Consider the following 27,982-nt stretch of genomic DNA (forward strand, 5'->3'; position numbering starts at 1 on the left):
GATTATATTACCATCTTATTGACTTTATACATATGTAAAAGATTATTTTATATCGTTTTTATATCGCATTTGTTGAACTCAGTTGTGTGTTTTAGCTGAAAATTAGTACCTCAGTGACTGTTTGATATTGAGAGGTTTGAAGTACGTCATTTACAGCACTTAAACATTAAGACCTATTACACTGTTATTGTGGATATACCATCGTTTATTACACACTCCATGCTTGCATGTTTCAGGTTATATGCTCACATATTATATAAGTGAGCTTGACATCACAGCATTTTCAAGCATTTGATTGGTATTGAGGTACCCGTTATTCTAACCCGTCCTATCTGCGCCTTATCCCATTTCCACTTCTATCCAGTTGTTTTGTTCTGTTTTAACAATTTATATTTACAGAGGAGGCGCAGTTGGTGGGAGAGTAGTGCAGTCAGCGACTAGTCATGACGGTGGTTATGATATTTGGCCACACGTCACTGCCTCTTTGAAGTAACATCACTCTTGATCCTTCTGAGTGGAGGATCCCTTGGCGTGCTTTACGTGGCCGTCAATGTTGAGTCCAGAAGGGAGCAGTCATGCTGACGCCTGTTTTAGCACCGGCCAATGTTAAGGGAGTATTCCTTGGTTTAGTTTGAATGCCATCTTGGCATTGCAATATTTGGTTAGATGATTGGTTGTTTAGTTGACTGCATTCTGCTCTCGCCACCTTCAGGTGAATTTAATTTAATTGGTTTATTATTAATAAAAACTGCGACCTTTTGCCAAAGAAGCTATATGTGTCCGTGTCTTTATTTGATTAAGTTTAAGTCACACTTATAAGCTACGAAGGTTGGTAAGGTGCCTGAAGGAAAGGGCATTAACCATATGCATTTTATGTCGTGTCAAGAGGCACAGCCACAGCCCATGTTGGCACTGATGTCATATGTGTTTCCAAAACAACCAAGTAAAATCAGTAACTTGTGCGACTGCAAGGCATCTCCCACGTACCAAGGGTCCCTTGATGTAACACAGGATGACGTCATTCAATTGTCTAAGGTAAGGAATTTAGAATATGTTTTAGTATGTGTAGACTTGTTTTATGGCCATGTGTCAAAGACTGAATTTCTATGTAGGTACAGATTGCTACAAGTTCTATTCTTGGAGAGGGGAACATGCTTTACTGGACAGGTAATGAAGGTGATGTGTGTATCACTGCAGATTACACAATGGCACACCCCCTATCACCCACAAATTAGTGGCAAAAATTGAAAGATATAATGGGACAACAAAAATCAAACTGCCAGAGACACAATCAGAAACGAGGCTGCCATGACCGAGCGCCTTAACGTTGGCCCTGTTCTCAATAAAGACTGCCCCCAAGGTACCAAAAATATCCCACTATGAAATGTTATCTGCTAGACCTGGTAATGTAGGACTCACCCAGCTCCCGCCAACAGACGTGACATTGCAGCTACGACATGACCTATTAAAATTACAACATTCTCTTTTCATATTGCATTAACAGATAAAAGACTTCCTCCCCTTGGCGACCAAAGACAACTGCCATTCCCTGAAACTTGGAGATTTCTAGATCAAAAAGTTTATCAGGAAAAGTTCAGCAGTGAACGTCAAAGGAGAAGAACACTGCCGTTCATTAACACTTCTTTCTTCTTTGGATTTGTTGTCATTTAAAAAAAAAAGGAGAAGAATCCTGAATACACGCATCACAGTGCAAAAATATCTTGGTCTTCACTTGCAACAATCTCATCACCAATGAGGCCTTAGGTGGTCACCCAGGACTGACCACCAAAGGCACAGAGAAGTAGTCTTCTCAACGTGTGAAAAATACACATGTCTTGTTCGATTATGTGGCCATGGGTTATGGTCTGATACATGAGACCAAGAGTGGATGGACTGAAAACACAGTACACAAACTACATATCGCAAAACACCAAATGTAGCCAACTGGACAGATTGCCAAGTATGTTCACACATTCCAGGCTCCAGTAGAAGGGATCCCTTCTATGTCATCCCAATAAAATGGGAAGAAATCACACAAAATGATACCTTTCAAGTAGTGGCAAGGAACTGTCTTGTATTCTGTATGTAACTCAGAACTAGAGATGCTCAGACTCGGTTTTCTGAAAACGGAACCCACCCGAACTTAGGGAATCTGAGTAGGCTTGCGAGTCGGCTCAGTACGTTCACACGTCCTCGGATCTGAATCGAGGCAAAACGTCATTGTTGAGTTGTTAGATCTCAAGGGTTTTGGATTCTATAAGTACCTCCCTCCCCAGGTGATCCAGCTCCATTGCTCACACAGAAACAGGGGTAGCAGTGTTCTTGTCACTCTCCAGTGCCATTGCTCAGTGCCATTGCGCAAAAAGAACAGGGAAAGCAGTGTTCTTGTCACTCTCCAGTGACATTGCTCAGTGCCATCGCTCACACACAGAAACAGGGGTAGCAGTGTTCTTGTCACTCTCCAGTCTCCAGTGCCATTGCTCAGTGCCATTGCTCACACAGAAACAGGAGGGGTAGCAGTGTTCTTGTCACTTGACAAAAAAATGACTGAAAATGACTGGAAATTAATGTTATTGAGGTTAATAATAATGTAGGAACAAAAAAAGAGCCAAATTATGTAATTTTAGAAAAAAAATAGGGATCCAAAATCAAAATCAAAACATGCGAGTGCGGTTTTACAAAAACCAAAACCAAAACACGAAGTTAATCCAGATCCAAAACCAAAACACGGGGGTCAGTGAACATCTCTACTCAAAACCAATATATAAGACTGAAGGATTGAACATCTGAACAAATGAAAATTGTACCAACAGTATTCATCAAAGTGCAACTGGACAACAATTATTTTTAACCATAGAAAATGAGAACAGAACTATTAAAATTGTCCTGACAAACACACCAATAGGGAGGTCCCCCTGTTCAGTGACCAATGTAATAGCAACACTATGGAATTCTAGCAAAGGTCTGCCAGTATTCACACCCAGCTTGTCACGTCTTGTGCAGATAGTTACTGCAACACAATATCTGCTGAACTTAATTAGGACGTGGCACAGATTGGAAAGGTGGCCTAACTACATGGGGGATTTTTAGTCTCTGCGATTAATTCACATGAGATTATGCGGGTTTATGCCATTTTGTATGATCAATCAGCTGATATTAATCTCTCTGAAATCTCATTACAGCGGTCAAACTAGCATTTTCTGCCCTGAATAACCTAAAGGAATCGCATGAATGAGCAATTAATCGCTTATCCCTTTATAGTCAATGGAAGCGATTAATCAATTGTAGCTCCCGTGAGGCAATTAAATAGTGTAACTCTGCAAACAAAGGTCGATGATTACACTATACTACGATTAAAACACACCTCTGTAGATCACCCCAGGGTAAACAAGGTGCTGCGGAACGGGTGATCTCTGGTGTGGCTATATCACTTATAAATAACTTTTTGTATAAATATATTTAAATTATTAGTGCAGTGCGCTAATTTATATAATTGAAAACTTACTGATTTTTATTATGTTTTGTACACTTTTGGTATAGGAAATGTACTTATTGCTGAGACAAGGCCAGGAGAGGAAACGTGGTTCTGTTTTCTGTGACTGTCTGTAGGCAGGTAATCTCATGTTAATTAGACATTTTCATCTCAGTGGCAAACACGTCTGGAGAGGGTAATTAGACAGGAGAGGGTAATTAGACAGGAGAGGGTAATTAGACAGGAGAGGGTAATTAGATTTGCAATCTCTCTAAGACAAGATGCAAGTAATATAGGAAACTTAACACCAAGTTTCAGGAAATCAGGAGATTGATGTAAATTTTGTTAAAGCTTAAATTGCGTTAGCTCCATGGTTCATCATCATCATTTATTTATATAGCGCCACTGATTCCGCAGCGCTGTACAGAGAGCTCATTCACATCAGTCCCTGCCCCATTGGAGCTTACAGTCTAAATTCCCTAACACACACACATACAGACAGACAGAGAGAGACTAGGGTCAATTTTTGATAGCAACCAATTAACCTACTAGTTTATTTTTGGTTAAAGGATATATTACATCCTAAAGGTAATTATTGAATGTGATTTACCAGTCTTTGCGAAGCAATATAGGATCAGGGGGCTGGCTTACCCCCTGCTAAGGTGTGTCAAAATGTGTATAAAAATGGCCCTGTTTGACCATGTAATGGATCATCTGTGACTCTTGGTAAATCGCTAGTACCACAAACTGGGGTTTAACGCAAAAGATAAGTTGGGTTTTTTAGCTTTGTTTTTTTTTATAGGAGTCCTCCCTCGGGCCCCCTTGTCCGCTGGGCCCTCGGCCCCTGCCCATCGTGCCCAGTCGGAAAGATGGCCATGCCCAATATCTGCAGCTCTGGCCAGTGTTATAGGCCAGGGGGAACCATCCACAGCAACCCTGATCTGAAGGCAAGAGGTCAGGGGTACCAGCCCAGGTGCCCAGCAAGGGGTACACTAGCAGTGAGTGTCACCCAGAAGGAACTGGTTCTAGGTGCCAGTGTAGGAGCCTAGTGGTGGCAGCAGAGCTCCTCCTACTGCGACAGGAGGATCACATTTGGGATAAAGAAAGGGGACGGTGGCAAGGAAAGCCCAGTCGAGCCCAACACAACAGACAGGGTGGTATAGGAGGTCCATCCTGTCACATCTGGTAAGAGACTGATCTCCCACCATTGAGGAACGTAACATTGCTTGTGTAGTGTAGTCCTTATAGTATTTTATGTGTATAATCTGGTGCTTTTAGTCTGATAGACAAAGAAATTTATTTAAATACACAGCCAGAGTAAATGCTTACAGATGTAAATCAGAGGAATGCTGTCACACCACTAGCAGACGAGAACAATTCTTCACACAAACAGTTGTTCATTAATTCTGATTCAGTCTTCACAAAATAAACATCTCTGCCAAAAATATCTGCCTTAAAGGTACAATATTTCCAAAAATAACTTCTAAAAATACCAAGATTATTACAATTGGACACAACACGTCATCCTTTAAGTCTTCTAAATCCCTCACCCTTGTGACATCAATGGTGACGTCACTGACACTATTTTAATCCTTGCGCTTTCCATCTTTATCATGACCGTCATCGCTGGGTGACAAGTAGATATATTTTGAGACATACTATATATAATAATGTGGAGTGTAGCCAAAACATTCACATGACCACTTAACCGAATATAAAAACAGCCTCTTGTGTGAATTATATATACTGTATATATATATATATATATAATATGTGTAGTCCACATACAACTTTCAAAACCAAATTAAATTGCGTTAATTAAATTAGACAAACACTAACAGATTATAACTCGAGTGAGTACATATTGTGGATAGTATTATATTGAAAGAGAACATTACAACAGTAACCACTGTCTCATTAATAGAATTTAAATGTATCCATAAAGGAAGTGAGCAGGATGTGGGAAAATGGCCTGCTCTCCCGGGAGTCCAGGAGACCTACCCAGAATTCAGGAGTCTCCCGGACATTCCGAGAGAGTGGGCAGTATCGTATAATGTTTGGGATTTTTTTTCAGTAGGTGCCAATACAAGAGACTCGCTAAGTTACATTTTTGATTAGAATGAATCCCAGGGTACCTGAAAATACTTAGGGGTAGAGGTATCAGCTTCTAAAAAGAAAAATAGGTGGTGTTGCCCATAGCAACCAATCAGATTCTATCTGTCATTTTCTAGAATGTACTAAATAAATGACAGGTAGGGGCATATTCAATTGTCGGCGGAAACGCCGAAAATCCCGCAGTCCGCGCACGATTACTGTTATTACAGTAATCGTGCGCGAAACAACAGTTAATACGGTAATTTAGTCGCTGGATTTCAGCTCGCAGCTCCCTGAGCCGCGAGCTGAAATCCAGCTAGATTTTACCGTATTAACTATAATAGTTTTAACGCCGCGGAACTTTTGGACAATTGAATATGCCCCGTAGAATCTGATTGGTTGCTATGGGTAACACCTCCACGTTTCTTTTTGTAGAAGGTTTAATTAATCTACCCCTCAAATGACTCACCTTCTCCCCTCAGGAGACAGGCACAGTATGATGCACTATACAGATGGCCGCCCCCACAGCTGCGTCATCTGCACAACGTCATCCGTTTTGAACATCCCTTGCACACTAACTGTGGGAAAGGGGCTTTGCACAATATAATAAACTGTTGAAGCTCATTCCTTTCATAGAATTTGCTAACAAAACACAGAGGAATAAAAACGTCAAGAATTCACTGTTTTAATTAATCCAAAAGCCGGCCAGCAAAACTTTGGAAGTTTGTTTTTAATATAAGGAAACAGACCAAGCACTAAACATTGAGACTTAGGGGTATATTTACTAAACTGCGGGTTTGAAATAGTGGAGATGTTGCCTATAGCAACCAATCAGATTCTAGCTGTCACTAAATGACAGCTAGAATCTGATTGGTTGCTATAGGCAACATCTCCACTTTTTCAAACCCGCAGTTTAGCAAATCTAGTCCCTAGGTTTTAGGTTATGTAGTGTAATGTCCAGCATTTGGTGTGAGGATGTATAAGGCTGGGTACACACTACAGAAGTCCCGATCAGCAGCCGATCCATGTGTACACACTATACACGTTTTACATGATTTACATTCAGATCTGTGCTCTTCATCTGTCATAACCAACGGCTGAAAAGAATACATACACACTACAGAACTAGAACATACTTGCCTACTTTCGGCAAGTGTAGTTTGGGAGAGGTGAGTGACTAGAGGGCGAGAGGGGGCGGGGCACAGCCAAACGCGCCATTTTGGTCCTGCCCCACGCAACAAAATTGCTGTGTTGTCGCGGGGGGCGGGGCCAAAATGAAACGATTCACTGCAAATCACGTCTTTAAGGCTAGTCAGTTGCGGGATGTGGGAGACTTGCCTGCTCTCCCAGGAGTCCGTGAGACCGACTCGAATTTCGTGAGTCTCCCGGACATTCCGGGAGAGCAGGCAAGTATGAATTAGAACGACGTTGTTCCATCGTTGAACAACATTTTTAATTCAGTTTAAAAATCAAATGACACGATACAATATGATTTGAAGCCGTAACCGCTCATCATTGCAGTGTACACACTAATTTCAGGCCTCGTTTATTGGGTGATTGGCCCGATAATTAGCTGAAAACCCTGTAGCGTGTGCCCAGCCTAATGCAGTCCCTTCATCTGTATAATCTTTCCACTTGCAGTGTCCCAAGTGCAGCAATGTCTGCGAGCTATTTGTTTTACTTATTTAAATATTCACCTAGTATACACAATCCATTTATGAAACATTCCCGGATTCTTTCACTGTTCATTGATTATTATCATACTTAAGCAAATATTCACGGTTTGTTTCTTTGTAATGCGTATCTGTCACATTTATCGTGTTTCTAAATTGATCCCTATTAACTGTGATAATATAAGAACCTTTGGCAGATTCTTCACATTAATGATTTAGTTCACAAAAGTCTTATCTGCTTCCCCAATTCCCTACCCACAACAGAAGCAACCACTAACTTTGTACCCTTGACACATTTTGAAACTGCATATGGGGGATTAAAAATTATTGAACAATAATTATACTTGGAACATGGTTTCCCTGGGGATCACCAGTACTTTGCTGATAGAATATAGTGCTGCGATTCAGTATTACATAAAACCAAACATTTTTATAGAACATTTACAATTTATGCAACAAACAATGTTTTTGTTTTGCTATTTGGGTAATGGCCAAACATTTGGAGGCGTGATTTAGGCAGATCAGGGAGTGGCCTAGGAAAGCTGGGGGCATGGCCTTAAAAAGTCCAAATTGGAAATTTTGCAATGAATTCCCATTGAATATATCATCAACATCATCAACGACATTTATTTATATGGTGCCAGCAGATTCAGTAGTACTGGGAACAAAAACAATAATAAAACAAAACTGGGTAATACAGACGGACAGAGAGGTAAGAAGGTCTTGCTCACAAGCTTACAATCTATAGGACGATGGGAGTTTGACACATTAGGTAAGTGCTACATATTGCATATTGGTTCAGCCAGATTGCCAAGGTAGAAAATGACTTGTGGGCTATATGATCCAGTAACACAGGGGGTCAGAGGGTTTTTGTCTTGTGTGAATTACGTAAAGGGTGGTAATAGGGTAACCTAGGGACGTTAGGAGGGTGGGTAACATTGTCGCGTCACCATAGCATTGAATGGAGGGGGAGGATGCTTAATGTTGTGATTAAGCCCCAACCCCTCCGTTCAATGCCATGAATTTCGGCAAATACCTACTCTTCCGGGAGTCCGTGAGGACTCCCCAAAATTCGGGAGTCTCCCGGGAATTCCAGGAGAACAGGCAAGTATGGCTTACACAGGCATACTAGCAAAATGAACCAGAACCAACGCTCATATCAAGCTCAGTGTATATCCCTGAGCCAAATAAAGTACACGCATGCTAAAGAAAAATTTGGACATAAATTAAAATATTGTTCATGGAGAATGAAACATATGAGCGCATTGGGTATAGTTCAACTGAATTGTAATTAAAATTCTGCTTCAATTAACAGTTTTTTAGAACCCCTATAATTTAGCCAGAAAACTATCTTTTTTACTTGAATTTTTTTGGAACAAACTCCCCTATAACATATACATTTGGTTCCTTTCCAGCCGCGTGAACCAATCGCAGAGGAGGGCTCTGATGGGTAAATTAGGTAGGAGATTTACTCTTCGCTGTGTAGGCCTCTCCACAGAGGCGGAACTAGCAAACTCTGGGCCCCTCAGAGGCGGGACTAGAGAGCTGTGGGCTCCGATGCAGGGAAGCAGAGATGAGGGAACCGTGGGCCCACAGCTCGCTAGCTCCCCGTGCAGCGGGCCCCACTACCTCCATGGGCCCCGGTGTACCGTACCTGCTGCACCAATGGTAGTTCAGCCACTGCCTCTCCTATAGGCAGATAATTGAACAGGAACGGTGGCCAGTCTATTCACATACCACATACTATTAAATGCCCCTGACATAACTAGTTGACTGACAGTTCTCTCCTATTCTTGCTGACCCTGCCGAGCAGGAGCTAAATGCAGGATACTGTAAGAGGCCCAAGAGTGTGGAGCCCAACAAATGACTACATTTAGGGGACCTGGCAAAATTGCAGAAGTCATCCAAAACTGCACAACACTTTAAACCTAAGGTCAGAAAGGTTTTCTGCTTCTACTCCAGGCACCGCAATAGATGGAAAAGTATCTATCTTGTGATTGTATAAAAGTCAGTAAAACTCTTTAGTCCCGAAAAACATATTATCAAATAATAAACATCGGACAAATAGAGAGTTACTAAATAATTCTTCTTCTGAATTCTGCTGATTTTGTTCCGTTTCAAATCAACTTCCAAAAGAAATTAGTGGAACCTCGCTCATTCGTCTACCGGCCACAATAAATATATCTGTTGGAGACGTGGGGCTTCATGTAAAGAGAATGTGTATGCACATTTCTGTCTGCACACTTTTACCGCAATAATTTTAATCAATGTAGCTAAAAATGAGTCCAGCCAAAAACAGAGTGCACAGAAACACCCACAGCGAAGATTATTATCAACTATTGTCTGTCGTATAGATGGACCTGGAGCAAAGAAGCGACAGTCATCACCAGCAGCTCCTGAAGTTGGTCATGATGACTGCTGTATCTTGATGCTGGTTCATGTTAGCCGGGAAACCCATGCTCGATGCCCCCGTTTTGGTGGAAACCAGTTCAGGCTGTGTAGCACTGGTGCCGCTTATGGATTCTAGGGTGGAAGGCACACACATCGCACACAAACTTGCACCAGGCTTGTGGATGTGCAAAAGACACACATCCCAAAAGGTGCCTACGAAGACTCTTGCAGCTATATTATGAAAGTTAAATATCTCATTGAATTATTTACAATTGTATTAGACAGTAGAGGCTGTGGCTGGTAGAGAATTGTATTTTGGTAACAGATCAGTCTATTTTAAACAATTTTGATTGGTTCATGACGTAGACCTGTGAGCGGCAGAGGAATGTTCGGTCAGTAATACGGCTTCTGTTAGTTCATTCTCACTCATTCTGTATGGCTATAAATAGCGTGACCTTCTGCATTACTTGTCTATTTATGTGGGTTATATGTGATTGAGATTTACTGAATGAATTTGTGGTTAATAATGTGGATGCTATGGACACCTATGATGTGATAAAGAACTCAGCTTACGCTGGTTAGAAAGTCCATTAGAAATTTGAGCCTACCTCCAAGCTTAGACAGGGTTATTCTGTCTACTTGAATCTATATTGTTCTACTCGTGACATTATTACATTGTTTTGCATATATTGAATATGTAATGTTTTATCGCTCTTGGTTTAAGTTATTAGACTTCCAATGCGGCACATGCTGAGATCTGTCTCTGTCAATAATGTGATTTAATCATATTTTGCATTTTTGTTTCAGTGTTCATCAGTTTGATTATTGCTTTTTTATTATTTCACATTTTTAGCATTCATGATATTTTGTAGTAATACTTAGGTTGTGTAACAGTCACTATGATTGATAGTCCCAGTAGTCTGGAAGAGAAGGGGGGAGGGGGGTCAGCAACACAGAGTCTATCTGCTGCACTTCAGATTCTGGAAATTTAACCCGCTTTGTGCCGCCACGCCAGGCACGGGAATCAATCGATGTTAGCACTTCAATGAATGAGCACTTCTTATAGTGGATTTATGCTTTAATTACTTTTATACCTGTGGGGTTTAATTGTTTGGTTTTTTTGGGAGAAGTATTTTAAAAAAAAATGTAAGATGTTGTATGGATTGTTTTAGTAATAATATTACAGTTATTTCCTTTTATAACGTTGCTGTGTATTTACATGATATGTGTGGAAAAAAAAAGTTTTATTTTGTTTTATTGGACTTTGTTCTAATTTATTACTATTAGATGAGTTTAGCAATAGATGCCAGCTTCAAGTCATTTGCTATCATTATGTCATAACTGATTTATTGATGTCTTAAGGAAAGATTTTATGTAAAACACCAGCTGCTTAGCAGAAGTGCCTCCATATTGGCGGTGGGAGGAGTAATCCAGAATCAGAGGACACAAGGTTCTGGTCAGCTGACCCTTTGATTCATTGATGAATCTCTTCCTATTCATCTGGTGTAAGTGTGATTATTAAATTAATAAAGGTGTTACACATCCACGTGATCTATCTAGCGCTTTTTCTATTGTTAGCCTTCTACATAGCTATTAATACATCCCTTAATAATCACTATGGCAATGGTTTGATCCCTCTCCGTGAACTTTGGTGCACATCAATTCATCTTTGGTGCCTGATTGATGGTGGAATATACAGGACATACTTGCCAACTCTCATGAATGTCAGGGAGACGCCCTGAAATAGGGGTGATCTCCCTCACTCCCTGAAGAGTCTGGCATTCTCCCTGATGCTGAGCCAGTACAAGACGTGGTTGGCTTCGCCATCTGTGGGATGATGACACAGTTCAGAAATTGTGTCCTATGTCCATGTATTGATGCCTATGGAGGTGGCCATTTTCATGGAGACCAAGATTTAATCAAAGACTGACAGGTAAGACAACATAACTTCAGTAATGGAGACAGAAATGTAAAAGACACTTCAGTCTCTAGAGATTCATTAGCTGCTTTTCTTTAACGCATAGTTGCCTACTCTCCCGCATTTCTGGGTGACCTCCCGGGAGAGCAGGGCAACCTCCCAGCTCTCACCCCCCGCAATAGATAAGTGGCAGGGGCGGAGCTTAATGATGCAAATATCGCATCATCCTAGCCCTGCTCCCTGCTGCGTTTAGGGGGCGATGCCAAAATTATGTGATTCTTCAAGCCTCGCCCCCGCATGCCCACCTCCCTGAGGCCAAAGAGAAAAGGTTGTCAAGTATAATATAAGGACATATAAGAGGCAAAGTTGTGTATGTTGTAATCCTTGATAAAGGGTCCTAAGAGGCCCGAAACTTTAGAATAAACTACACTTATTTGCTACATTAAGAAGACCCAGGAATGTTGTAGCTTTGGCCATTATAGCTGGATAAATGTTATATTTATGTTAAATATAAATATTAGAGAGGAGCGGTTCGGATTTGGAGAAATCCGATAGATCTGAGATTTGGGGTTTCCGAGTAGATACAAAACACGACTCGATTCTTTGCGCCAAAATCAGCTCTGAAAACAAGGCAAAAACATAATTTCCAGGAAAATATGGAACCAAAATCCTTGCTGTACAGGAAGTGCATCATCGCTCTTCCGGTTAATGCGTTCCAAGCTGGAGGCATACCGCCGGAGTGTGCATTGAATAATGGAGGTGCGTTATTTTTGATTGAAAAAGTAGCTTTATTTTGTATAAAGTACAAAAAACACAGGTCATACGTTTCATTCAAGTGTACACAGTACACCGTAAGACATGATCATGCATACATATTAGTACAATACAGGGCATAAAGTACAAGACATAACATCCTACACTATATACATCAAGTACTGCACTAACCATTCAAACTTTAACCAATATCACATTGCAATAAAAATACATTGGATGTCGGGGGGAGGTAGGTGACAGGGGTAGGGTGGTGGAGTCACGAGCAAATTTTTTTTATTGAGGACAGACACAAAGGGAAGGGTGCATAAATAGACATAACATTCAATAATACTTCAAGCTTCCCTGTCTTCCGCGCCCTCCTTCTTGGGCCCCGTCGTTTGCGGATCCTCCCTCCCCCTTCCCCGCCCTCTCTAGCTGTGCATTGAGCGTACTGAGTTGCTGTGTTTACTGTACTGTGCTGTCTCCCATTGTATTGTGATTTTGTTTGTCTCTGTACGGCGCTGCGGATGCCTTGTGGCGCCTTATAAATAAATATTAATAATAATAATAATAATAATAAGCTGTGATAGGGGAGCGGGTTGGAGGGGGTAAGGGAGAGGAAGCACAAACCAAATATTTTATTGATAAATAGACACAATGGGGAGAAGGAGAAGAGGAAAACAACAATCAATTACAATCAATCGTCGTCTTCATCTTCCTCAGGACTGTCAAGAGTGTTATAGTCTCTTAGCAGGCTGTGGATCAGCCTGCGACAGTCCTGGATGGTCATTGTCTCCCGCTTCAAGATGAGGCGATTACTGGCAAGCCACATAGAATTCTTAAAACAGTTCATAAGGCGACAGGCCTCAATGGTGCGGGTCCCAGGAAATAATCCATAAAATACCGAATGGTATGAAAGGCAAGTCCTGGGCACATTGTCCTTAGTTCTTGTTCCAGGGCATCCAACAATGCCTGTGCAGTGGGGCAGTCCAAAAAGATATGCTGAGCAGTCTCCCTTCTGGTGATACAAAAGGGGCAGTGAACATATCTGCACAGGTTCCGGGAGTGCATGAATGTCCTGAGAGGCAGACCCCCCTGTATAGCCATCCATGCAATGTCCTTATGCCTATTAGTCTACCTCTTAGAGGCCACATTCTCCCAAACGTGTTTGGCCGTAGCCACAGGGAGCCCTGGAACAGACTCCATAACGTCCTTTGCTCTGATGAGCTTGTGGATAGTTTTTGGCTTCCACAAGTCTGGTTTAAGTCCCTCCAGATGGTGCTCCCTCACAAATTGTCCAACATCCAGGTAAAACCAAGAGGGAGTCCAGTTGTAGGGGAAGGACCTGTCCCACTTGTCCCAACCAAGGTTCCTCCAAAGAGGCAGAAGGAAAAAGCGAGACATGGACTTCCCAGCAGAGCAAATGTTCTTTTCAAGGAGTGTCCTGTGGATACAGTTGCAAACAAAGAAGGCCCGCACAATGGTGGGGATATCGGGGATCCCTTTCCCACCTTTGTGGGGCTCCTTGTACATCACTGACCGCTTCACTCTGTCCATTTTAGAGCCCCAGATGAAGTGAAAGACTGTCTTCGTGATGGTCTTACAGGCGGCAGCAAGAGGTGGCCAAGCTTGGGCCGTGTACTGCAGAATGGGAAGGATCTCGTTGCGCAGCACCAGTGCTTTCCCTTCGATGGTAAGGTCTCTGAGGCTCCACAGTCCAACTTTCTGTCTGACTGTCGCCAGTCTTTTTTCCCAGTACTTCAGGGCCCCCTCCTCTCCACCAAACCAAACTCCAAGGATTTTAATGAAGTCCGGCTTGATTGTGAAGGGGAATGCAGCGGGGGGATGACAGGTGCCACTGACCAAACAGCATCGCCCCTGACTTCCCGCAGTTGACCTTTGCCCGTGAAGCTTGGCTGAAGTTCTCGCAGGTCTGGACGAGTGCTGCCACCGAACGCTGATCAGTGCAGAAGACAGGGACGTCGTCTATGTAGAGCGAACACTTGGCCTTTAGGCGGTCTGGACCGTCTGGAGGTGCATTATTGGTACATATCTTAGGTACCCATAGGGAATACACACCCGCTAGGCAGGTGTCCCAGTGACTCACCCAGTAGTCGCTGTGTTTGGCTGTTATAGTGAAAACCCGTTTGTCTACTCCTGTCTTTGGCACTTCTGGTGATGCGTTCCAGGGTGAGATGCATATTGTTTGGAGTGCCTCATAGAGAATACAAAGGAGTCATTGCCTCATATATTTTGCAATGATATGATATGCAGATTATCACCTTTTGTTGAATCTGCAATTTAAGACACTCTGGGATTGCATAAGAAGTCAGGTAACTACATGTTTATTTTAATATCTGTCTTTCCAGTTGTTCTATGTGGTTGTCTTATAATGTTAGATATGGAATTGAATTAAAAGAAAATTAAAGTAGACATGGTGATTGTATCTGTTAGTAAACTGAGATTTTTAAATTGAATATTTTTGACGCTACTCTGTCACTAATTTTAACCAGCCAGGTCGCTGCAGACTTTGGCCAAAATTAGTAAAAATTTGGACAGTTGTGGAGAGTTCATTAGAAATAAAATTATAGGAGCAAAAACAGTTCAAAATCCCAGCATTTTACCTATTTCTTCACAATTTTTAATTAAAATCAGATCCAAAACCAAAACCTTTCGTGATTTTTTGTGCAAAACCAGATTCAAAACCAAAACACTGGGGTCAGCGCACATCTCTAATAAATATATGACATACTTGCAAACTTTTTTTTTCCCCTCTGGGAGGTCGTGGAGGGTAGGTGAAGAGTGAGGATGGAGGACGGGCGGGGTGCCCTGCCCTCACAACGCGATGACACAAAATATTATAGAGTTTAAATTACTACAGAGTTTATCATATATCTGTCTGTAACTCATACTTGTCAACTTTTCCTCGTTGGCTTCAGGGAGATCCCGGGGAGGTGGACGTGCAGGGACGGGGCTTGACGAATCGCATCATTTTGGCCCCAGACTCTAAATGAATGTCACAATTTTGGCCAATTACAGCAGGGGGCGGGGCTAAGATTACGCCATATTTGCGTCATTAAGCCCCGCCACTTATCTATTGCGAGGACGAGAACCGGGAGGTTGCCCTGTTCTCACGGGAGCCCAGGTGGTCTGCCTGAAATGCGGGAGTCTCCCGGACATTCCGGGGGAGTAGACAACTTTTACATTTCTGTCTCCATTACTGAAGTCATGTGTTCTTACCAGTCAGTCTTTAATTAAATCTTGGTCTCCATGAAAATGGCCACCTCCATAGGCATCAATACATGGACATAGGACACAATTTCTGAACTGTGTCATCATGCCACAGATGGCGAAGCCGACCACGTCTTGTACTGGCTCAGCATCAGGGAGAATCATCATCATCATCATCACCATTTATTTATATAGCGCCACTGATTCCGCAGCGCTGTACAGAGAACTCATTCACATCAGTCCCTGCCCCATTGGAGCTTACAGTCTAAATTCCCTAACACACACAGACGACAGAGAGTGAGAATGCCAGACTCTTCAGGGAGTGAGGGAGATCACCCCTATTTCAGGGAGTCTCACTGACATTCAGGGAGAGCTAGCATGTATGCTGTAACTATGTACTATGTATAAATATGGTCTCAGTGCACAATTTTTATGCCTGCATCTGTATTTTGGTTTTGATTGTGCAGTTTCTGACATATTATGCTTCACACACACACACATATATATATATATATATATATATATATATATATAATCTGCCTAACTGAAAGTGGTCCAGGGGCAGGGTGACAAACCTAATGTGCCCCTATGCCTGGGGCAGCTACTGTTACCGGCTTCCACAACTACCATTGTTATCCAGCGTGATTCTGTATCATTACAAGGGCTTCGCCCGCGTCTCTCCGGGCGGTGCAGCGTGTGAATGACACTGAATGGTTTACATTAGAATTATCTCTCTTTGTGAGGTGGCAGCTTGTGACAAACGACCCCACATCTCCAGTTATAACTCTCTGAGCAAATGTGGATTTCTTAGACTTGTAAGCCCCCAGGGTACTGCATGAACAAGATTTGCCAGATTCCCCTTGTCACTTGCAATGTTGTTGTAAAACAGCTCTGACTGTGAAAGAAATAATCTCTTCTGTCATGTTTTATCATTTGCATAAAGCATTTGTCTGTAGGTGTAAGTTTGTAAGAAGTGTATGAATGGGTGCCTCAAAGGGCTCTTTCTCATACTTCAAATACAAAGCAAACTATGTAACAGATAGCTGTAAGCTGTATTCTGAGGTAATATTACACACTATACGGAGAGTGAAATGAATGGTCGTCACCTGGCTACTTTATATACACATACTGTATATGTTTACATAGGGGTGGAAAATTCTGTCACTGGGCCTCGTATACAAATCTTTCAGGGGGCTCAGCCATGCGTTTCTATCCCTAGACCACGCTCTACTCTTCTGGGAATGAAGCCCAAACAGACAGGGACCCACCCATATTCAGAACAGCGGAAGCCCTAATGCATCCCTCCCAACATTTGTCCCAACAACAGGACAAGGGGCGTGGCCATGTCATAACGGGGGTGTGGCCATGTCCCCAGAGGCTGCCTAGCGCTCTAAAGGCTGCGCATTAGCATTCTCCCTTCCCCCCAAGCTCCCACCCGTGGGAGAAACATGGCCCTGGGTAGGACAGAGCCCTAGAATGCCACCCCTACTTTTAATAAATTCCCTTACGAGCACTGTTTTGATTACTAACCATACTTGCCAACTCTCCCGGAATGTCCGGGAGACTCCCGAAATCAGGGTAGTTCTTGAGATAGCTGGGAGAGCAGGCAATACTCCCGCATCCTGCTGACTTCCTAGTGAAGTGGGCAGGATTGGAGCCTCAATGAGGCGATTTGTGGTGAACCGCGGTATTTTGGCCCCACCCCCGGCAACAAAATATAAATTATGTCGCGGGGGTGGGGCCAATTAATGCTATTGACCATGCCCCACCCCCTTCCACCCTCTCACCACGCCCCCCATCCGATATCTCCCAGGGCTCCGTTTCACGATGTTAGCATATGTTAATAACATGGGCAACTTTACCAGGGAAGAGATAGACGTTGTTCTTCATAGCTGATATTTATGTAGTACCCCAAAAAAGAAGGTCCGGCAGTCACAGTGTGAACAGTGCTGGAGGAGGGATTTACAAGACCTAACAGTCTTAGTGACGCGATGCACGAGTCATCATGGCCCCACTCTCTATTGGTATGGGCCAAAAATGGTGATGACAGGTTAGGGGGCAGGGCCAGTGATGCGATTGTCAGAGCCCCGCCCCCACACGCCCTCCTGCCCCCCAGCCCTCCCAGAAACCAAATTGCCAATGGTGGCAAGTATGTAATAGGTAGATATTAGTATGTGCACAAATATGATGTAGCTTATAGCAACCAATCACAGGCGTGCTTTGAATTTCTAAACTGCATTACAAAAATGAAATCTGATTGGTTGATAGGATGGCGTAACTTGCCACGTTCCGCCCTCCCCGCCCTTCCCGCTGTGGGTGATTTTCCATCTACCTGGGAGTGTAACATTATTTTTTTATTGAATAAAATATAGCATATTTTTTTTAATTGCTAAAAGAACTGTAAAATAAATATATGTGCATGACATTCTCAGGGAATGTGTCATTTGTGTTTTGTCCTAGAACATATCATGAATCCGTAACAGATAGGTAAAAATAATTATTTCATTAGGAAAATAAATTAGACAGGTACTTATTAGAGGGAAAGTATCAGCTATTACAAGTAAATGCATTAAATATTGCATATATCTGCTCTTTCTGCCAATCACAGGCTTTTTACATTAAATAATATAGCAAAGTCCCAGGAAATAGGTTGCAGGAGTCCATAACCAGCTCAGGTATTTTCCTAATGATAGCTCCTGGGAAGTAAGAGCTGGCTTTGTACAAATAAGCAAATGAATTACAGTCAATATTGACCTACTCTTTTTTTTTATATAACTGCAAAGCAAATATCAGTCCACCCATTTTTATATCGCATATCATACAGTTGATTTAAAGAGAAACTTTATATTATTTTCCAAACATTTCCAGAGTAGTCACAACAGGATGTGTAAACACACTTCACACATTAACTATAGGTTGGTTAAACGGGGAATGACTTTTTAAATGTTTGATGTATCTAAGTAAATGTTATATTATTCTTTATAGAATGGATATGACTTTTTTTGATAGTGTATTGGAATAAAAACATTTTATTTGGCTTACACAGGGTAAGATCATACTTGCCAACTCTCCCGGAATGTCCGGGAGACTCCCGCATTTTGTGAGAGTCTCCCGGACTCCCGGGCGAGTGTGGCAATCTCCCGAATTCTGCCCACTTCACTAGGAAGTGCCCCACTTCCTAGTGAAGTGGGCAGAATTAGATCCCAAACGCCGCGATTCCCGGTGAATCGCGGCGTTTGGCCCCGCCCCCGCTGTCAAATGACGCAATTTGCGTCATGACGTCACAGGGGGCGGGGCCGAAATGACGCGATTTCGGCCACCCCGCCCCTTCACGCCCCCCTCCACTGGCTGGCTCCCGGAAGGGAGCTGAAGAAAGTAGGTAAGTATGGGTAAGATGTACATAGGAAAACATGCATTTATCCATGGACCTCCACAAATATACTCCTACATCAGTGGTGGACAACAGACGGCTCGCCGAGACTTCACCTGCACCTCCCCTCGCACCCCCCAACCAGCTGCTCCCAATCTTATCAGAACTGAGGACAGCCAACTTCCGCGTCATGTGACCACAAATGCACTGTACTCTCCTTCCTTCCTCTGTGTGGCCCTTTTGATGGATGGAGGGCCACAAGTGCCGCCCTCAATCTGTGCCAAGTTGCCCATCACCAGCCTAATTGTATAAAGAAACTAACGTTTATTGCTATACCAAAAGTGTGTTCTTACGAGATATTTGGCTGCTTTTATAAGTGCAGATTGCAGCAAAACTACCACTATTGCTAACAAGCACCTGCTCATCTTCGGGCCCAGTAGCCGGTGAAACCCCTGTAACGGCAGTAATTCCACCATTACTTGGAGGTCAAATTGGTGCATTTCTACATAATGGAATGTTCAATGCATCAGCATATTCTGGGCCTGATTCATTTTCAGCTATAAGTCTGTTTGTGTAGCGTTTCTTGCAGGATTCCGCACTGCACATGGCAAGAAAAGGACAATGCGGCAATGAGCGCAATTTCAGGTAATTCATATACGCGCGCAACTAACACTTACCGCTGCCTACGACTTAAGAGGCGGAACAAGGGAGAGAAATGGCGGACCAACGTAGGCCATGTACAGTAAGATCAGATTCAATTCCTGTGCTTGTCTCCCCAGACATAACTTTTACACCCGTTACAGGGCAGATATAAATGCCGGCTGATCATGATGACTGACCAGCATAGTTGCCTACTCTCCCGGAGTGTCCGGGAGAATCCCAAATCTCTGGGAGACCTCCCTGACTCCCAGGAGAGTAGGGCAACCTCCACATTGTACCCGCTTCATTAGTGAAGTGGATTGGATCGGGGCTTACCGTAGCGATGCACAGGGTCCTGGTTTGGTCACATGGAATGCATCATTGTGGCCCCACCCCCTGCTGCAAAAGGGTGAAAATGGTCACGTCTAATAACGTGACCCACATGGCCACGCCCCCAGGTATCGGCAGCGAGATCTCCCCTCCAAGAGGGGAGATCTCAAAAGTTGGTAACTATGCTGACATGGCATAGTCTTTATTACACTTGTGGGTGTGAGTAGCTATCACTAAACAACTGTATACAACTAAGACAGACTATATAAAAGAATTCTATGTATGGCATGCATTGAAAGCATCTTTGTTTAATGTATAACAAATACTTTTAAAAAAAAATACATTTTAATTTTTTATTTTTTTTTAAAAAATGTAAAAATTAAAAAAGTTATTATACTGTTAACAGATGTTATTTTATTTTAGACTATAATAAATTTTTTGTGATGTGATCTTCTATGGTACTTCCACATGTGCATGTACTGCAGTCTGTTCTCTGGATCTACATACGGCAAGTACTGTTTAAGCAGAGCCAGGGGTAGACTGGTCTGGGGGTCATCTACCCCCAGGGCTGGTCCCATAGTGGGCTACCTTGAGCTCGATCACTGGGCCACCTGCATTTTCTTTTTCCGTTAAAATAGGCTGCTGAGCAGAGTCTTGCCCCCCAGGGCTAAAATTTGTCAGCCCTCCCCCGAGCAAAGCATAATTCTGCCCGTATTCAAATCACAACATATCTCGAGATACTCTTGAATCTGAATTATTGGCATTGACCCTCGGTTAAATAAAATCTAGACTGTTGACCCATGTAAAACATGGGTCAACACCATGATAACTATAATTATAACATGACAACTATATCAAAACTATAATTAAAATATTTGTTCCAAATGCTACATCAAATTTAATGTATTAAACATAACATTCTATTGCATTAGAACAATTGACATAGTTTTAGTTACACTCACTGTCATATTATGATGCCTCTCCAATTACGTTGTCATATTGTCACTTGCAGACTCAATTAATAATGAATATAATTACAAAATCTACATAGGAAGCAATAAAACAGTTAGCTTTTTTCTAATACAATAAACAGCAAAGTATAATTATATTTAATTTACAAAAACAAACTTCAATGTCGCTGTTTACTTTAATATAGGCTAATTATATGTTATTTTTATTTTTGTGTCTTTTCTTTTACAGATGATTTATTTCCTATAAAGTCGGAAATAGATGCATACCGACATACTTTAGGCTATCGGAACATGCAGCCTAGTTGTACGGTGTTCTACAGTAGTCTATATTCTGTTTTGCACTATCGTTTAACAAAACCACTTGTCATTGTGATGAATGGGTTCACTCCTAGCTCTGCTGCTATGTGGCTGCTGTTTAATCTTCATATACAATATGTATTTATCCCAGAAAAATATTGCTATCAACAGAACATGGGGTTTTATGCTTTTGGAGAAGAAAAGCAAATCTGTCATGTTTTCTATTTTAAGGATCTCATCAATTTCAGCATTGTGCTTGTTCTGGAGCCACACACTGAGATATAACATAGAATGTTGATGGGATATAAAGAGCAAATGGTCATGAATATATTTATTTCTTTTTTGCAAATTATCCCCTCCCGTCCACTATCCAGCAGAACTAGTGGGGAAGGAAACATTATTCAGTGGTAAGTTGTCAATGGCTGATCAGCTGGGCAAGACAGTGGCTTAGTGGTTAGCACTTCTGTCTCACAGCGCTGGGGTCATGAGTTTGATTCCTGACCATGGCCTTATCTGTGTGGAGTTTGTATGTTCTCCCCATGTTTGCGTGGGATTCCTTCTGGTGCTCTGGTTTCCTCCCACACTCCAGAAACATACTAGTAGGTTAATTGGATGCTGTAAAATTGACCCTAGTCTGTGTGTCTGTCTGTGGTTGTGTATGTTAGAGAATTTAGACTGTAAGCTCCAATGGGGCAGGGACTGATGTGAATGAGTTCTCTGTACAGCGCTGCGGAATTAGTGAACCTATATAAATAGCTGATTATGATCAGCTGCTCTGATTGTTCCAATCAGCTTCTTGGATAACTTTCAGCTGAGCAGCGTTAACATTTAAACTATTCTAGGCGACTATATGCCAAAAAAATGCAGTTTCTAAATTCAAAACCCTGTGGTTCTGCTACATGGGAAGTGCTCATTAGCAAACAATAGTTAAAGTGAAGCCTTAAGCTGAGGGCAATTAAAATATCGTGTTATAGTTGACAACACGAGCCCTTAAGAGTTAAATAGTTATCACTGCCAGCCAATCGTAGTTAAAAGGGGGAGGGGCTAGTGAAGGGATAAATCACACTGGGGGAGTGGGCTGGCCCTCTCTTGGTTCCTGGTCTGCGGATACCCCCCTCCCACCCTGAACAGTTGTATTGATATGTTGTTTAATTCTTTTTTCTTATACAAGGCGCAGTTTGGTGGGGGAGCGGTGCAGTCAGTGACTAATCGAAGGTGCTACCGTTTAATGGCCGCACGTTGCTGAACCTTTCGCAGTAACCCGACTCTTGGTCCTCTTGGGCGGAGGGTCCCTTAGCGCGCCTGGAGCGGGCGCATGATTGTGAGTCCAGAGGGGGGCAGTAGCGCTGACGCCAAGTTTAGCTCCGGCCAATGTAAAGACTTGGAACTTGTAAAGTCTTGGAACAGTGGTAAGTGAGGTTTACAACTGTATTGGTTTTCAAGATTAGTTGTTAGCTGACTGCGTTGCTCTCGCCGCCATGACAGTTCAAAAAATGTCATTAATAAACTGCGACCCCTTACCAAATATATATACTGTGTCTGTGTGGTTATTTTAGTTAAGTATAGATAAGAATTTAACAATAAAGGTTATAAGTTGTGTCAAGGTATTAACACTGAGCATTTTAATGGTGTATATTTATGAAAGATACTCTACAGCAATGGTGCATTCTTGTTTCACTAGAATGCACAAAGCAACTGATAAACTGTTCTAGAAAAATGGCATTTAGCGGGTAATTCAATATAGGGCGAGGTGTCTCCTCAACGTCCGTGGCTGGAATCTCCCAATTGAATTTCCCCCTTAGAATCTGATCGGTTGCTTTGGGCTACACTCCATTTTCTACAGTTACTCTTTACTTTGCATAGTGAGCAAAGAGGAGCAGTTCAGATTAATGTTTTTTTCATGACATGGCCGTATATAATTATTGGTGACAATGGAGTGTGTTTGTAGATTGCGTTATTGCAGTGAGAGTGTGAATTTAATAAGTGGGCGTGGCTTAAGTGTGGGTGTTGTCTGGGATACAACTGCAGGTGGAAGTGATGAGCAGGTTGTTGCATTGTGTTGAGGTGTTGTGCATAGCTGCCAGCTGTCCCTATTTTCCAGGGACAGTCTTGGGTTTTGGGGACCTGTTTTTCAGTATTGACCAACTGCACAGTTAAATCCCACTTGTTTCTGACTCTTTGGATGCATTTCTTACAATCTATTCCTATTCCCTGGAATTTTAAAGTGGATGTTTATTGAAGAGGTATATTTATTGAAAAGTACGTCATGATTAAATCCAGTGCTTCAAGGTTCACCATGACGGAACGGAAACATCTGAAATGACGCAGTAGATTCATTTTGGCGTTGTCCTTAGATTAAAGACGTTTTCAGCTTGGTGCAATTTATTTCTACACACCCTCCAGTAATTTGCACTGAGCTTCTCTGTGTATATAGAGGAGAGAAATAAGCATCATGGATTATAGAGCATATAAACAGCTTCCCCTCCTTGTTTGACGCTCAGGGCTATAGACTCCTTCATCTCTTTGGAAGCATTTTTCCATTGATAGTTCTCCCTAAGGATCTTGTTTACTAGAATGTACGACTGATAAACTCCAGCCCAACAGTTTTATAATCATATACGTTCAACCCGTTTCTTAAACATAATTGCCAACTCTCCCTGAATGTCAGGGAGACTCCCTGAAATAGGGGTGATCTCCCTCACTCCCTGAAGAGTCTGGCATTCTCCCTGATGCTGAGCCAGTACAAGACGTGGTTGGCTTCACCATCTGTGGCATGATGACACAGTTCAGAAATTGTGTCCTATGTCCATGTATTGATGCTTATGGTGGTGGCCATTTTCATGGAGCCCAAGATTTAATCAAAGACTGACAGGTAGACAACATGGCTTCAGTTATGGAGACAGAAATGTAAAAGACACTTCAGTCTCTAGAGATTCATTACCTGCTTTTCTTTAACGCACAGTTGCCAACTCTCCCTGAATGTCAGGGAGACTCCCTGAAATAGGGGTGACCTCCCTCACTCCCTGAAAAGTCTGGCATTCTCCCTGATGCTGAGCCAGTACAAGACGTGGTTGGCTTCACCATCTGTGGCATGATGACACAGTTCAGAAATTGTGTCCTATGTCCATCTATTGATGCCTATGGAGGTGGCCATTTTCATGGAGAACAAGATTTCATTAAAGACTGACAGGTAAGACAACATGACTTCAGTAATGGAGACAGAAATGTAAAAGACACTTCAGTCTCCAGAGATTCATTAGCTGCTTTTCTTTAGAGTATAGTTGCCTACTCTCCCGGAATGTCCTGGAGGCTCCCGCATTTCTGGGAGACCTCCCGAGAGAGCAGGGCAACCTCCTGGTTCTCGCCCCTGCAATAGATAAGTGGTGGGGGGCGGGGCTTAATGATGCAAATATCGCGTCATCTTAGCCCCGCCACCGTCCCAAAATGATTTGATTTGTCATGCCCCGCCCCCGTACATCCACCTCCCCCGGGATCTCCCTGAAGCCAGTTGGCAAGTATGTTAATGTTTCAACAACACACACATTCTCTCCTTTTTATAGGTACAGCCAATGTGGATGGAATACTGGGTGTACCCAGCTCATTTGGGGTGAACCTCCCAAAATGAGCTAGGTACACCCAATATGCCATCCATAGAGCCAGTCAGGTGCCTACTCTGCCACGCACTGAACCCGGTGCTCCCTATGGGCTATCAGCAGAGCTAAGTGCCCCCACAGCCTGGCAGGTACCCCTAAAAACACTGGTGGTGGCTGGCTCTGTGTCCCACAGAAGCAGATGGCACTAATGGGGATGGGCTGCTGCTGACAGGTGTGTTCTCCATAGCAGATCTCAGCTGCATGACTATCACGGTGGCTCAGTGGTTAGCACCTCTGCCTCACAGCGCTGGGGTCATGAGTTTGATTTCTGACCATGGCCTTATCTGTGTGGAGTTTATATGTTCTCCCCGTATTTGCGTGGGTTTCCTCCGAGTGCTCTGGTTTCCTCCCAAACTCCAAAAACATACTGGTAGGTTAATTGGCTGCTATCAATATTGACCTTAGTGTGTGTGTGTGTGTGTGTGTGTGTGTGTGTGTGTATGTTGGGGAATTTAGAGGGCAGGGACTGACATGAATGACAAATGTCCTCTGTACAGCGCTGTGGAATTAGTGGCGCTATATAAATAAAATTATGATGATGACTTCTTTGCAGATCCGTGGCGTCAGTTTGCGCAATGTCGCTAAATAGCCCGTGCGCTCTTCTTGCTTTTATCAGATCAATGACATGGATCATTCAAATCTGGGCCTAAATTACACTCAGGATAGAAAGCCAAGCCCCCAGGGTCACCCCCACCCCCCTTCCTGTAGAACGCCAGCCGTGCTCAGACTGTAGACCCTCAAGTTAAAATTTAAAAAATGGGTTACGGTAATCAGGGAGGGGGGGGGGGCAGACAGGTCCCCACTGAGCCCTAGACTATATTGTGGCTATTTATTGTGGGTGGCAGTGTACTATGGGTAATTCTTGGACGATACTGGTACATATAGTTCAGCTACTCTTGCTCAAAAACTCAATAGTTTAAAGACACATTTAACACAATTTTGGCTAACCTTGTCATGCCTAGTAAATACAATTAATTTGATTCTAGAATATTATAATTGTGCCCCTGATTGTTAATAGAATAAGATTTACTACAGACCGTACAAGTGATGTTGTACTCAGACATAGATATTACAATCCACTGACACATTTGACTATTATTCCTTTCGGTGAATTCAGAAAGGATAGAATATACATTGTATTACAAAACAGGATCAGCTATCTAAAACGCAGTAGTTGAACCGCAAGTTGTTAACGAGATACAATAAATCTAAGATAACATATAACATGCAAAGTAGTCGTATAGCCCCACAGAAATTATAATTCAGTTTAAAGGGATTTCACTCAATTAAGAACTTTCCCTGTTTCTATCTCTGTTACTTTAGAAATCCTGAGATCTCTTAATGACTAGTTTATCAAGACCTGTTTTTCTCAGAGCACAGTCCCTTTAAATGAAGTGGTTCTACAAGCAGAAAATCAGGTTTTTTTAAAAAGCCGTGCACCTCTACGTACAGGGGCTGGCTGGCAAACTTTAGCCTGGGGGGTGAAACTCAGCTCAGCAGCCTATTAGGAAGATTTTAAAGAAAATAAAAATGCAGATAGACCAGGGACCCAGCTCAAGGTAGCCCACTATGGGACCAATAGATGCCTTCCGCCCAGCCAGCCACCGTCCATGTACATATCAACAAATAACTACCAGCTAACTGGCTAATTATAAAGGAAGTACAACAAAAACTCCAAACTGATTTACAGTACACCGCGTATGCAATAACAGCAAAATAATACAAGAATGCCGTGACTTAACTAACACAATAATAATACAATGTATTGAAGTGTTATACACACAAAAGAGAATACTGTCTTTACAGTTATTAATAAGTGCAAATGTTGTATTTTCAATCTAAAATATATTTAAATACAATCACAAATGAAATTGACCTTATCTATTTGTGCCGCAATTTTGTGAACTTTCCGTAATGTACGGTTGTTTGTGCCCTCCTCTCCAGACGTAAAGGTGTGCAACTCGACAATACACAAAAAAAATATAAATGTATGTGACAGTCACATTAAGGAAGTCACATTTACTATATTAAATGGCATTAAATACAAACACCCCCACATTCGTAGTTTACCCCTTGATAAATTGAATGGGAATCGTTTTTTTTCCTGCAGCAGTCTAAAGAGAAATGACAAGTAATATATCCAAACAGATGTACACAACTTGTCATAATATAGCTGCCATGCGCAATCAGCTGGAGAGGTCAATATGCAAACGGCCAATCAGAAGCGAGTAGCTAGTGCTGTCAGTGTCATCATCACCTAATACATCAGGACCCTGGTAATCACAAAAGATATGCTGGAGGTGCGTCTCATTAGGTTGGGTTTACAGGGGGCGTGTTTCAGTTGCTTACTATACTCAACTTACACTTGCCCTCCCCCGTTCTGCCTCCCCAGGGGTAAGGGGCCGCAAGTCTGACATATGTACATAGGGACACAATGCGGTATGCATGCACAGTACAGAAATGCATACATGTACACCCCTATATAACCATATCAGAAGGATTTGCAAAATGAACATCTACTTTCATCACTTTTTAAATAATATATTTATGGCAATGCATATAATAGTCAGGTCTCTGGTGACTATAAACTACTCCAAAGCAAACAGGTGAGATTTCTTTCTTAAACATCTGTCTGCATTTAGCTCAGACTGGGTATAACTCAACCAATCATTCAGCACCACTGGAAAGACACAGGTATATTAACACGATTTGTCAAACACTTGCTACTTACTTTAACAAAGTGAAACGAGTGAAGGGTGGGCTTAGCGTCTCCAGGTGCCCATCTCTCCTTGGAAACCCAGAGTCAGTAAAGAGAACCTGTTCACATGTCCACATCTGTCAGAGTTTGTTTCCTGTGTTTGGACGACTGATTTCACTCATAAAGTCACTGAAGGAATTTGTGATCTTTACCTGCAGCCAGAGGATCTCACTGAGTTTCCTCTCTTGTCAGAACACTTGTGGGAGGTACAGTACAACAGGCAGTGTGAGATCAGAGTGTAAGGACAGTCCTACCCTGGGGAGGGACCTGGAGATTTAAGAAACCCAGCTTAGAATTAACTCATGTATACAGTGACACTCTGTCATTACATTAACTGAAAGAAAAAAGTGTTACATGAAACAAACTTACTGACCTCTCTTATGAGTATGTTATTTGTTTCTAGATTGTGGTCCACATTCACAAAAGTGAACT

General features: G+C 42.4%; 1 protein-coding gene across 1 annotated transcript in view; it reads right to left on the reverse strand.

Annotated features, from left to right (window-relative positions):
* The window catches only part of CRACR2A (calcium release activated channel regulator 2A), a 115,339-nt gene extending 87,571 nt beyond the window's left edge, over window positions 1-27,768 (reverse strand). The window contains exon 1 of the mRNA XM_075210196.1: window positions 27,524-27,768. The gene's annotated coding sequence lies outside the window, so the exon portion shown is untranslated. The remainder of the gene's footprint in view (window positions 1-27,523) is intronic.
* Window positions 27,769-27,982: the final 214 nt, after the last annotated feature.

The sequence above is a fragment of the Mixophyes fleayi genome, chromosome 4, assembly GCF_038048845.1.
Source record: "Mixophyes fleayi isolate aMixFle1 chromosome 4, aMixFle1.hap1, whole genome shotgun sequence".
Taxonomy (NCBI): Eukaryota; Metazoa; Chordata; class Amphibia; order Anura; family Limnodynastidae; genus Mixophyes; species Mixophyes fleayi.